The sequence below is a fragment of the Bison bison genome, unplaced genomic scaffold, assembly GCF_000754665.1.
Source record: "Bison bison bison isolate TAMUID 2011002044 unplaced genomic scaffold, Bison_UMD1.0 scf7180017863818, whole genome shotgun sequence".
NCBI classification, from domain to species: domain Eukaryota; kingdom Metazoa; phylum Chordata; class Mammalia; order Artiodactyla; family Bovidae; genus Bison; species Bison bison.
Window position 1 is genome coordinate 433,074 of NW_011494390.1, and position 13,948 is coordinate 447,021.

At 36.1% G+C, this 13,948-nt stretch overlaps 1 protein-coding gene across 1 annotated transcript in view; it reads right to left on the reverse strand.

Annotated features, from left to right (window-relative positions):
* The window catches only part of ZFHX4 (zinc finger homeobox 4), a 202,587-nt gene that overhangs the window by 54,420 nt on the left and 134,219 nt on the right, over nucleotides 1-13,948 (reverse strand).

The following is a 13,948-nucleotide window of genomic DNA, read 5'->3' on the forward strand; positions in this document are numbered from 1 at the left end:
AATGCTAAAGCTGAAACTCCAGTACTTTGGCCACCTCATGTGAAGAGTTGACTCATTGGAAAAGACTCTGATGCTGGGAGGGATTATGGGCAAGAGGAGAAGGGGACGACAGAGGATGAGATGGCTGGATGGCATCACTGACTCAATGGACTTGAGTCTGAGTGAACTCCGGGAGTTGGTGATGGACAGGGAGGCCTGGTGTGCTGCGGTTCATGGGGTCACGAAGAGTCAGACACAACTGGGCGACTGAACTGAATATATAAAATAGAGGATTTCCCTGGTGGCTCAGTGGTAAACAATTTGCCTGCCAATGTAGGAGACATGGGTTCAATCCCTGGTACAGGAAGATCCCACATGCCACAGAGCAACTAAGCCTGTGTGCCACAACTATTGAGCCATGCTGTAGAGTTTGGGAACCACAACTACTGAAGCCCATCCACCCTAGAGCCTGTGCTGCACAGCAAGAGAAGCCACTGCAATGACAAGCCTGTGCTCCTCAACTAGAGAGCAGCCCCCCCGTTCGCTGCAACTAGAGAAAGCCCAAACAGCAATTTTGTCAACAAGGGTCCATCTAGTCAAGGCTATGGTTTTTCCGATGGTCATGTATGGATGTAAGAGTTGGACTATAAAGAAAGCTGAGCGCTGAAGAATTGATGTTTTTGAACTGTGGTGTTGGAGAAGACTCTTGAGAGTTCCTTGGACTGCAAGGAGATCCAACCAGTCCATCCTAAAGGAGATCAGTCCTGGGTGTTCATTGGAAGGACTGATGTTGAAGCTGAAACTCCAATACTTTGGCCACCTAATGCGAAGAGCTGACTTATTTGAAAAGACCCTGATGCTGGGAAAGATTGAGGGCAGGAAGAGAAGGGGACGACAGAGGATGAGATGGTTGGATGGCATCACTGACTCAATGGACATGGGTTTGGGTGAACTCCGGGAGTTGGTGATGGACAGGGAGGCCTGGCGTGCTGCAGTTCATGGGGTCACAAAGAGTCGGACACTACTGTGTGACTAAACTGAACTGATACAGCAACTAGAAACAACTACAGAAAGTCCGTGCAGCAATGAAAACCCAGCACAGCCATAAATAAATAAATAACATAAATGTTTAAAAATAAATAAATAAGATAGGTAACTAATAAGAAGCTACTGTATAGTACAGGAAAGTCTACTCTGTAATGACCTATATGGGAATAGAATCTTAAAAAGAGTTGATATATGTATGTGCATAACTGAGTCATTTGCTGCACAGCAGAAACTAACCCAACATTTTAAATCAACTATACTCCAATAAAATTTAAAAAATAAATACAAACTTCCCTTCAAACCTATGTAAACGGCAGAATATGATAAAGTACAGTGATGCTGAATTGGGAATCAGACACTTGGGTTGAACTATGGAGTAGCCTTGTAACCCTGAGTAAGTCCTAAAACTACTGAGTGACTTGTTCACTCAGCTGTAAAATGGTGGGCGGGACACACATGAGTTTTAAGGACCCCTTTGGCTTTCCCATGATCTGAACATCTGCACTTACTTTTGTCAACTCACAAGGACTTGCTGCAAGGCTGAGGAGAAGACCTCACAAGTTTGGACAATGATTCACCTTTACCTAAATATGTTATTTATGTGTTGATATTTACAACCCTCTCTTTTCACATTTCCTTTCACACTATTAACCCTATGGTCCTTTATATTCACATAACACTTAATTCTTTTCCAAGTAGATTCACATTCACTCTCTCAAGCACTCTAACTCCACACACTCACCATATTCCAAAGAATCTTTCCTCTCTCTATGGCTAAGTCATACATCTTATAAGCTTCTTGTTCACTCTTATTTCAAATTACTCTGTGTCTAACGCTATGCTTTTTTTCTTTCCTTTCTTCTAAGAGGAACCAGATTCATCATTTTCCAGCTCCTCTCTACCCTCTTTTCTCAGTTACCCATTTTTTGAAATCACTGAAGTGGATTTGTTTTGACTGAGTGCTTAAAGCCTCAAGGAGCAGAAGCACAAAGGTGACTTTGTATACTACTTCTGTCAAGTTGATTTAGGAAAACTCTGGTTTCCTAAGATGATTTCTTTAAAAATATGATGTCCCTGGAAGCTCTTAAGTTAGTGGCTTGTACTGGGGAAAAGGAAGTCCATCTATGCAGTCAAGATGCCTGAGCAGCACCCACCCTACATAGTGAGTGGGGTCAGACTGGTGGAGTGGAGTTTCAGAGAAAGCTGCAAACACAACAGCACCATAGAGTGGCTCCATCTTGAGAAATACAATTTTTAAGTGTAACCCAAAGTATGTGTCACTAGCTTCCTTTCAGGGTTGTTAGGCCTTAGCATTTCTGATTGAGGAATATTAATAATCTGGTAGAAGTTATGTACCGCTTTCCTACAAAAATGCACGTATGGATAACTCCATGGGGAATTTCAAGGTGGCATGAATTCCCAGGCCCATGGATCCCAGGTTAATAAGCTGTGCACAGATAACTCAGATAAGCTCTTTTGTGGGTGTTATGTAGCTCTTAGAAAAGTAATCTCTGTTCCCTTTTATTGCATTAATGTACCCTTAATGTATTAAGTAAGGTTTGGTCATCTAATTGAGACAGTCATAACTTTTTAGTTTCTTTTTTTTGTTTTGTTTTTAGTAATGTGGGCTTCCTTGGTGGCTCAGTAATAAAGAATCTGCCTGGAATGTGGGAGACCCAGGTTCGATCCCTGGGTTGGGAAGATCCCCTGGAGAAGGGAACAGCAGCCCACTCTAGTATTCTTGCCTGGAGAATTCCAAGGACAGAGCAGCCCAGTGAGCTACTGTTCGTGGGGACATAAAGAACTGGACATGACTGACTAACACATACAAAGACAATGTTTATCAGAGATTATCATATTAAGTGAAGTCAGAGAAAGACAAATATCATATGATATCACTTACATGTGAAATCTAAAAAAATGACACGTGAATTTATTTACAAAACAGAACTAGACTCACAGACCAACAAAACAAACTAATGGTTACCAAAGGAGGAAAGGGGAGGAGAATAAATTAAAAGTTTTGGAGTGGCAGATCCAGATTACTATATATATAAGACAGATAAACCACAAGACCCTATTGTATAGCTGTACTCAATATCATGTAATAACCTATAATGGGAAAATATCTGAAAAAGTATATATGTGTGTGCTTAGTCACTCAGTCATGTCTGACTCTTTGCAACCCCATGGACTATAGCCTTCCAGGCTCCTCTGTCCATGGGATTCTCCAGGCAAGAATACTGAAGATTGCTGCCATCTCCTTCTCCAATATATGTGTATAGATAGATAGATAGATATTTTTTAAAAGACAGTGTTATTGAAGAATAATACAAGTAAAGAACAACTGTATGTTCCCAATAAAAATCTTTGAAAAGAATACTAATTCAAATAGACACTGAACCCCAGATGAACTGAATGAAGTCTGCAGCACATTTGAACAGTCAGCGGGCACTGGCTCATGCCACCTATTTCCCATTGATGTGGTCACTTACTCTGTGTGAATAGGATCAAAAAAGGGGCAAGGGGCAATGCCAAACCACACAGACATGTTTACATAAATACAAATTAGCTGATCACCGAGGTTAAAACAAAACAGAACTCTTCAAAAGAAAAACTGATTCCATTTTTCTACTACAGAAAGTCTAAAAGGAATTCAATGACTTTTTAGACTAAAATAATCAAATGTTTTAGAATCATTGGCTTACCTATTGGCAAGAGGCGTTACTACAGTAGCCTAGAAGTGTAATGGATCTCTCCAAACACTTAATTAAATCCTTATGTAGAATATAGTTGATTACGTATAGAATGAATGACAATAACTAACAAAGGTCACCCAGAGCATGTAGGTTAATCAGAAGACTACCCAATGTTTCTGTATTATGGCTAATAAACAGGAATATCTGAGCTCTGGATGAATAATATTTTCAAAAAGGCATTAAAATAATAGTATGCAAAGCAGCTTCATAAAATTTAATATGTATTCTACAAAAAGTGGTGAAATTTTTTTATTTGAAAACCAAACTGATGAAGAAGGAAAGATTAAAGGATTCAACTTGGTTTTCAAATAAAGTTGATTTCCAGACATCCTTTTTAATTTCCAATTCAACCACATATTTCATCCCTAAATACCTAAGTATGAAAACTCTGAAGGATGCTGATATTTTTGGCTTACCAACTTTTGTGATGTTCTTTTTTTTTTTCTCCAATAAACTTGTAAATATTCTCAATCAAAACAGAAAGATCTGTCGTAAGACTTTACAGAGGGGAAAAAATGCTTTAGAAAAGTTTGGTAAAATCAAGAAATAGATTGAATATTTATAATACTCATTTCTAACTATCTTCATGAATCGAAGAAGCAAAGCAATGTTCTTTTTTCCCCATCAATGTATCTGGAAGTCAAGACTTTTCTTATAAAACACAAAACCACATACAAAAGAATACTTTACAAGAAACCTATTTTAGAAAATTTTACTTTTATCTACACATGCTACTGGGGGCATTAAAGATCTTGAGAAAAGCCAAGGAGCAGTTCAAAAACTGAAACTTTCAAACACTATTACTCTACATAATCTTTTCTCATAGGCACCATCTTTGCCTTCAACGTTCAGAATAATATTTTCTATTTGCAACTATATCAATGAAGCTAGTTAGTTGTTGGGAAAACTAGTCAGATTGAATCCCATCAAAATAATTTTAAACAACAATGCAAAAACATTTGTCTACATTTGTAAATTATACAACATGTTAGAGAGAAAAACACATTAATCCAAATACTGTGTCATGAATTCATTAATTTCCCTACAATCCATATTGAACCTAAATGTATACCTCTTTGCTTTTGTCAGCTCATTCAAGTGAAAAAAGGGAGACAATGTTTAAAATATTAAAGAGTTTTGAAGATACATGCAATGTAAATATTTATGACTGTTTTACCTAATATGGTTGAGAAGCAAACATACCATTATTCTTTTCCTCCAAAGTATACTGTTTTCTACGTTTGACTTAATCACCCAATGCTACTTACTATGAAAAATTAAAAACACAAGTTTATCAACCATTCTTACACTGAAACTCAACAAAGAAAAAGAATGCCTGTTCTTTATTAGACAATATGAAGTAAACTCAGAGTTCCCACTAAGGTTCATAGTGCACAACTAACTAATTACAAGCCTAAAAGTTTCATGAGGTTCACCCCAGGTATCACAAGTTGAAATTCCAGGCCTCTGTGTCATTCTCTGAAACATCTGCAACAGAATTTAACATTCTTGATAAATGAGATAAGTGAAAGTATTTACCTAATTAGATTTTAAAGCATATTTATTAACCCATACAACAAATACTAAATTGAAAAGTTTTACATCCAAAGCCAACATGGAAACATGCAATGGAACTTAATATTGACTTTCGAAATTGATGCCTTCAATACAGTTAACTTAATGCAACTTTCAACATACTTTTTAGGATATTTGACTTAATTAATATAAGCCCAGACTAAAAAAAACAAAAAAATTAACTCATAAAATTAAGCCTTTCCATCACTTTAAGGTAAGAGTGATATGTGCCTTCTTAACACTGATTTCCCCCCAGCTTTGTTCTTATATTCTACAGATTCCAAAATACAATACACAACTATGCATATCTGTGTATACATATACACAATCCAGAGCAGAAAAGCATCTGATTCTATGTTTATCCAGAGTAATCTCTTTTGGTTTCCATCCTGCCAAACCACTTCTGTTGTGTCCAGCAAGGCAATGACAACATACACCTTCTTGTTATTATTCATGTATGGAGGGCCAAACCAAATGTCTGGGTGGGTCTCCAAAGACCTAAAAAGGGTAGGTTTTTTTTTCATCCACAGGACCCAATTACATTTAAATAAATCAACTCCTAGTGAAAGATTGGCTCCAACAGAAAATACCAGGCAACCACAGACACTGAAATTAAATCACAGTCCTAAGTCTAGAAGCCACCAACATATTGTTAAAAATAGCCTTTATTTCATCTCCATATACATATACAGGCAAATAATGCACATTAGTAATGAGAAGAAATGGTCCATTTTATTCCAGAGGGTGTAGCCTTCACAACTATTTCCTAACCTGTGAAAGTTTTCCATCTTAGGCTAAGCATGTGAAAACAGAGGCTGCTCTAAGGATGCCTCTGTCGCAGAGGCAGAAAAACAACTGTCATGAGCTGCTTAGGCTTTAAATGGATGAGTCCTACTGGTTGGTCCTGGAGTGGCAGGGACTTGACAAATGTGGGAAAGTCCTCAGCTGTAAGATGGGGGCTGAGGTTGTGGGCTCCTGGTCAATTGAAAGGTTGCATTAAATGTAAATTATAGGACTCTTCCTTAGATATATACTCCTTTCAACCAGGTGGAAGGTAAATACTGTCGTGCTCATTCAGAGATGGCCTGGTGAGGGCTTCCCAGCTGGGAGAGGAAGCTGGGCAGCCAGGAACAATTATAATCTTCATCTCTGAAAGACGGAAAGGAAGGAAGGAAATATTTTTATATAAAACCATATTAAATTTCCTTTTTAACATGCCTCTATGTATTTCTCCTTCCAATTTATATGAAAAAGTATTAGTTTTAAAACTACAGCAGAACTGGCAGTAAATATCACAGGAACAATTGTTCTTTTATTAAATATTTATTGAAATAAATTCCTGTGCTTTCTCATTTTTCTTCTCTGGTTCCAATATTTATTTACAGCTGATTATTAACATCTGCCAGTATAACCGTTTCATCCATACAGAAGCCGAAGGGTAAAAAAGTCACACACACCCTTCTAACGTGACCTGTAGTTAGACAGAAAACAGTTTTCCCAGTCACTGCTTGGCTTCCTGTCTGTGACCTCTGAAAAGCATTGGAGGCCGGGGTTAATGGCCTTTCCAATCTCTGTGATAAGAATTCATTTTGTTCTATTACCAGCAGTTATCTGAGGAGCCTGCTGCATCACTTCAGCAGGGTTCAATCAATGAGGGGACCTAATGAAGTAACCAGCTGTAGCTCTATTTCCCTGGCCAGCTCTATCAGACAAATAAGAGCTATCAGTCACATCTTCAGGCTGATCCCAGACACAGCATCTTCACAGGCTGAACTCGTATGCATATGAACTAATGATACCCCTACCACTTTCGTGCAGTCGTCTCTTTTGATATAGCTTCCCTGACACTGAAAATGGAATGGGATGAGTTCTGAGATGTTGTAGTAAGAGGACAATAATGCAAGAAGAACGGCGGGTTTGCAGAACAGTGGAAAGAGTTTACTCTAAGAGTTTAAAGTTAAAATTAGCATTACAAAGGAAACTTTCCATCAGCTACCCCTTGAATATTTCCACTTTAGGTTGGCAATTTTTAATCTTCCCAAAGGGAGGAGGATGAAAAATCATTATTTTCATTTTTATTGATATTAAAAATCTAATATCAGGACTTGCATTTTGACTAAGCCTTCAGAACCAAAATACAATTAGGCTGTATTTTTACTTTGGTCAAATATCAGTCAGTGTAACACCATAAGTTAATTTAGGGCTATTTCATGTTGGCTGATATCAGTAAACCCAGATAGAGAAAACTGTATGCTACAGTAAAACTCTATTCTTAATTTTATATTTTTTAATGTTTAAATTATTAGTTTCATTCATCTCTAATCCAAAAGAACAATTGTTTGTTAATAAGTGCTATTTTCACACATGTAGGTTTCAGAAAGGAAAAAAATCAAAGCTTTGCACCTATTAGTAGCCTCATAAATGTATGAGACGGTTATTAGGAGTCCTGTTCAAAACTAACCCCTTTATGGAAAGGGGTGCTGACGATGGCTCTACAGCTTTTAGACTATTTCTCTCAGGCAATCACTGCTTGGCTTATAGGAAGCTATGAATAGGACATTCATATTTGCTGATATGCTGAAAGCTACAAGTACCTTAGTTTACTTTATTAGGTTAATCAAGATGAAGTTCATGGAATACAATCTGTATTCTTTTAACTTGGCTGCTCTCTTTGTCAATTTGAAAGGAAAAAGAGAATGGCTATTTGTTGTTACGCTAAAGAGATGATTTCTGAGGGAAGTTATATCAGTTAAAAAGTACCTGCTAGCCTTGTGCTTAATAAACATGTTCACATAGACAAGAATATTTTATTTCATAGGAGATGATTTTTCTTCAAGCAATATTACTATGACATAAAATATATATGTTTATGCAAATTATTTATTTATGTGAATGTATTTATGTAATTTATGTGAATATTTGTGTATATATTTATGACATTTTCTACATTTGTGTAGAAAGGGCCAATCAATATTTAAATGACTCACTTTACTGACTTAAAATTAACTTTCAATATTACTAATATATTAAGATATTATAATATTAGCAATAATACTAATTATTATGACATATATTATGACTAATATGCTATGGTGCAGTCCCAAAGACTATCTCCAAATGTCTTTCAGTTTTTATAGGTGTATAAAACTGCTTTCTTTTCAAACTGCAATCCCTGAGATACCTGAGTGATCTGGTTCTAATAACTACGATATCAGATAATTTTCTCATTTCAAACCTTTGAGATGTAAATGATAGATAAAGGTGCAGTAGAAAGTGGCTTCATGTAACAGAAAACACAGTTGTGATATCTAGGAAAACAAGGGAAGGGTATGTGTGTTGTGTGTGTGTGTGTGTGTGTGTGTGTGTATGAGGTGGGGAGGATTCCTGGAGTTTTAAGGATGTAAGTAAGGGTGAGAAAGACTGAACTATCTTTGCTGCATATGTAAACAGATAAGAATATGCCTAGCAGGCATTTTGGGAACATCTGTCAATTTTTTATAGAACATACTGATTGTGGGCTATTGATTGCATTTAAACAAAGTTGTTGCAAAAAAAAAAAAATCAGCTAACAATTCGTGTAGAAAGGCCAATCAATATTTAAATGACTCACTTTATTGATTTAAAATTAACTTTCAATTAAGAGATCCATAGGACTCTTAACTGCGACACTTATCCATTCAAGAGAAAATAAAGGTACATTTATCGATACACTTAAACAGCAGTGGCTGGTTTCCTATCGATTCAGTCATTTGCGCTGGGATTCGTTAGCGTCATCAGCCTTTAACTCGCTTACTAGGTCTTCGCGGTGTACAACACTGCAAGATGTAGGAATGCGCAAAACAACACAAAGAAAGGATAGAAATTTAAACAGAATTTAAAGATATAGGAAAAAGGTAAGTCAATCTTACACTTCCTTTTAAAACTGTTTCTTTTAGTATGATGGAAGCAAGACTGTGTAGATGATGGGGGTGACTATTAGAAACAGAAGCCTTTTTTAAGGGGCTATTTTTTCAAAGCCAGGGCTTTCGACGTGGCACATTTTGTGTTGTGCAATTGTGTAAACGAAATCTTTGAACAATTGACTAGTAAAAGCTTTATTGGCTTCTATTGACTCACAAGATCATGAACTTGCATATCCTGTTTATATTATAATCAATGGCAGCTAAGAAAACAATTTATAGAATTTTTCAAAAGACAATAATTGCATTTCCCATTGGAAATACTGTCTATGCGTGTTTAAAGCCATATTTATTCAACAGTATTGCAAGAAATCACACTAGACTGTGCTGCAGCTTTTGGACATTTTGTCAGTTATTATATTTGATCATTTTTATCAGGGTTTTCATGAAAATAAAGATATAAAAATCAAACTGTAATATAGAAAATGGACAAATACATTTAAAATGCATAGATCAAAACATTTATCCATGGATCTTAAAACCAGAATTATCCATCTAATTTCTTTTGTATTTTCATTACCTCTGAAGGGGAATTCTGTATACAGAGGAGGGCACTGATTGTAAATCCTTTACTGAAATTTCTAATATTATATCAGAAAAACAAAACTGAATGGTCTCCACAGGGAATGGCATCTTAACAGAGCTGAATCTTCAATAACCTTGATTGTAACGTGTGTGGCAGTGTTACTCTTTTTCAGGAATTCAAAATGATAGGTGTTCTTTTTTGGTTTCGAAGACACCACATTGCCTCCAGTCCATTGATCTCTTTCTCACCGTCTTCACTGTGCAAAACTATCTGTACCAGAAAGAAGCTGTCTCGAACAGAACCCCCAACTTATTCACTGACAGATAATTCCTGGTAAGAGAGACAGAACAGCCAATCTAACTCCACTTGTACAGAACCGAATTTTAATTACGTTTACACCTGTCATTCATCTTCATTCTTTGATAATATCCACTATGTTTACAAAAGATGTTTACAGTCATTTCAAAGACCAGCCCGTTGTTCTTTCTCTGGGTACCAAGTCTAGAGTAGTTATACTTCACCAATTCTATCTTTAGATTTGATCTGAACTTGTAGGAAATATTGGGAATGGATAAAAATGAAATAGAGATGCAAAAGCTCAAAGACAAAAACAAAACAAATCCCTCCTCAAATAGTTTAACTACATAATACCAGTGTAGCATAATTTGTCACATATTATACGGTAACACTTACTAAAAAGTGCATGATGTCATTATTCCAACTAGAAATCAGATGATGATACTAATTAAGTGATAGCAGGTGGCAGAGGGGGTCCGTCAAGGTCCTCTCTGATCTGCAGAGAGAGATGTGTGCTTCTCTGTCTAAACACCCAGGAGTAGTAACAATTGGCTTAAGCACTATTCAGTCCCAAGGTGCCCGGAATAGGGGATTCGCTTTGATTTAACACTTCCTTATCACATCAAAGAGGTGAAAAAGGCATCTGTATGGATTGGCTTGCAAGGGGGAAAAAAAAAAGGTTTGTCTTTAACCTCAGTATGGAAACTGTCTTTAAGAACTCTGGGGGTACTTGGAAATGACCCTCGAAACAGATATTTTAAGATTCAAACCCTAAGTCCATGTAACAAAAATTATTAAAAGTTCACTTCTTTCCAACTCTTGAAAGCTACAAACTGCCAATTATAGTATGATAAAGGAAGTCTAGAATATGATCACCTCAGCCAGCTTTACATCTCCTAAAAATGGCTTGCTAAGATTTTTTTTTTTCTTTTTGTCACTAATCCTATTTTCTCTATAACCAAGCTCGCAGAATATACCATTCTTACAGTAGGCACTGGGGGATATGGACTATTTCCGTGAAAATAACACTGAGTCTGCACTTATATATATATATATATATATATAGTTCACTGATCATACCTCAGGAATTCCATAGGCCATCTCATTCTTCCCCTACATCCACTTGTTATCATCTAAATGACATAAGACATTAAATGGTGTGGAGCCAGGAATCTTGTCTTTCGGATGATCACACTATGTGTTATTTGAATGGGATGTTGTAATTTAACAGTGATAGAAAAGATCTGCTTGAAGATGATGAGCCATGCTGGGTGAATCATGAGAGAGTGCAGACAACATATGCCTAAAAGGCAAACCAAGTGGTTCCTATAAATGATGGAAAATGAGTGTTATCTAATTTCTGAAATTCTCTTATCCAGCTTGATCTGCCTCTGTGCTGCTTGTTTCAGGATCATTATTGTGTTTTTTTACAACAGATCAAAGACATGGTTGATAAGACTTGATTCTAGATAAATTTGTTACATTTTCAGTTATCTTACAATATATGAAACCTCACAGCATGCTTAGTTTATTTAAACCTTTTCTTTCCCCCCTAAAGGCTTACTGACACCATCATTTCAGAAAGGTTTCATATCACTTTACCCAAATCATGGCTAAGACGGACACAAATAATTACAGGAATTAGTGCTACAGGGTGTAAAATTGTTCTCTTGTAGTAGAGGTGCATTCATTTCATTCTGGAATTCCCTGCTGAGAAATGATGTGTGCAAACTATCTAAGGACACTGTAATCCTCTGATTTTTTTTTTTTTTTAAAGAGTAAAGTTGCATGTAATCTTTGACTAGAGAAAAAAAGTGTTAGTGATGTTCATACAGAGGACAAATGTCAAGAATCCTCTGCTGAACTCAAATAATAATTCTAGTTTAATACAAAAAAAAGCCAGAAATTTAGAAAAATCACTTATTTCTACCTTCACGGAGGTAAACTTAATAGACTTAACAGCATCAAAAACAGAATGGCTATTTATCTTCAGTGACTAATGAAATAGGGAGTCTTTCATGATCTGAGTTCCTTTAGACATTTTCATGTATATATCCTTTACAACATCCTCATTTTCCATATTATAACCAAAATGAATGTCCCTTAAAAAAGTCAGTAACTACCATCTGTAAAATATGGGAAACAAACATGGTCACGTACCATATGCCATTTGACTAACTGTGAAAAATGGAACAATGGTAAGTTACATCACCTAGCAGGTTACAGGCGGGATTTTGAACTTCTTGTTCAAGAACAGAAAATCAGGGGCATCAGGCCCCAGGTCCTCTTTCTTACCCTGGCATGCCACTGATTAGTTCAGCCTTAGTCGACCAGAAATCCTTAATCTTCTCTTTTTAATATTGAAGAGGTAACCCCCTTTCACCTGCATGAGAGCCTGCCTTTTCATCAAAGCTCGGGAGATTCCAGCCACAAAAATCAATGTATGCATGTTCAGAGCAGTTTTCAGGGTTTTGTAAGACAAATCTCTCAAATGGGGGCGAGTTTCATGCTATTGAGCTGGGCTTCGATCCGACCAAGGGAGCGAACAGTACACCAACAGCTCACTTTCCTGGGCTCCAGCAGCAGGGCGGGGGTGGGGGACCAGTCTCCACCAGGAACACAGCTGTGGAATTTCTCCCTGACCTCTCACCTCCCCTAATCCGACTTTAAACCTGGCAGTGGACTGGTTAAATAAATAAATATTTAAAGGTAACCCCAAATCAACAAACATAATTAATTTCTCTTTTCCGTGTTAATAAACGACACTTAGAGAAGTTTTTCTGCCGCTGGAGTGCTTCTGCAAAGCCAGGGCCAATTTCTGGAGACTCAGGTTTCCTTTTTAAAGGCGTATATTTGAAAAAGCCAAGGAAAATGTTCATTTTTTTTTTTTCCCTTTGCTTCAGGAAATGGATTTGTCTATTGAGTCAAGAAAGGCAATTTGTTTTAAATGGAAGTATTTCTTTCCTAGTATTTATGTTACTCACTAAAAGCTTTGATTCCTTAATAGTTTAGGCATCCTATCTTTCAAAAATATTCAACAGATATATTTTAGCTATATTTTAGTTATTCGAGTTTCTCTCTTATTAGAAATCTGAAAGTTATGAAATAGGTATTGCCATATATCGTTTTTGAATTACAATTAAAATGATTCCTTTAAATCTGGGGCATTACGTTACATTCAATTCTCAGGGCAAAACTTTTGACTGTATTACCTATGTTGCTTCTATTAGTTTCATAACTTCCCAAATTACCTGATGTTAAATCAATCATGACTTTACACAACTACAGCCTTCCTTTCATGAAATATTTTATCCTGGCATGAATAAGGCATTTGAATATTTTCTAATATTTTGGAAACATCAAAGGGAAACCATCTCAGATTCTTCATTTCATTCTGAGATGAGTATTTTTTCAGACATTAAAAAAAAAAAAAAGAAACTACTGGACTTAGTACAAAAATTCTGAATCTGAAATGATCAAATATTACAATAGAATTATTTCTGAATCAGGTGTAAATCAATTTTGCATAATGATAATGTAGATGTAAAATATACACTGTTCTTTACTTCTTCATACAAATGGCTTACTATATTTTCATTGGTAGGTTGTCAAAATGAGTTTTTAAAATGAAATGAAATGTAATGAGATAAAGATGATTCTAATGATTTGGGGTATATATTTATAGGAGACTTGTTTATTTATTTTTTTTATATTGAGTACAAATTCTGAATTCGCAGCATATTTTAAATCAAACATCTCCTAAACTAAAAAAAAAACAAAACAAGTATACAATCATTAGAGCTTTT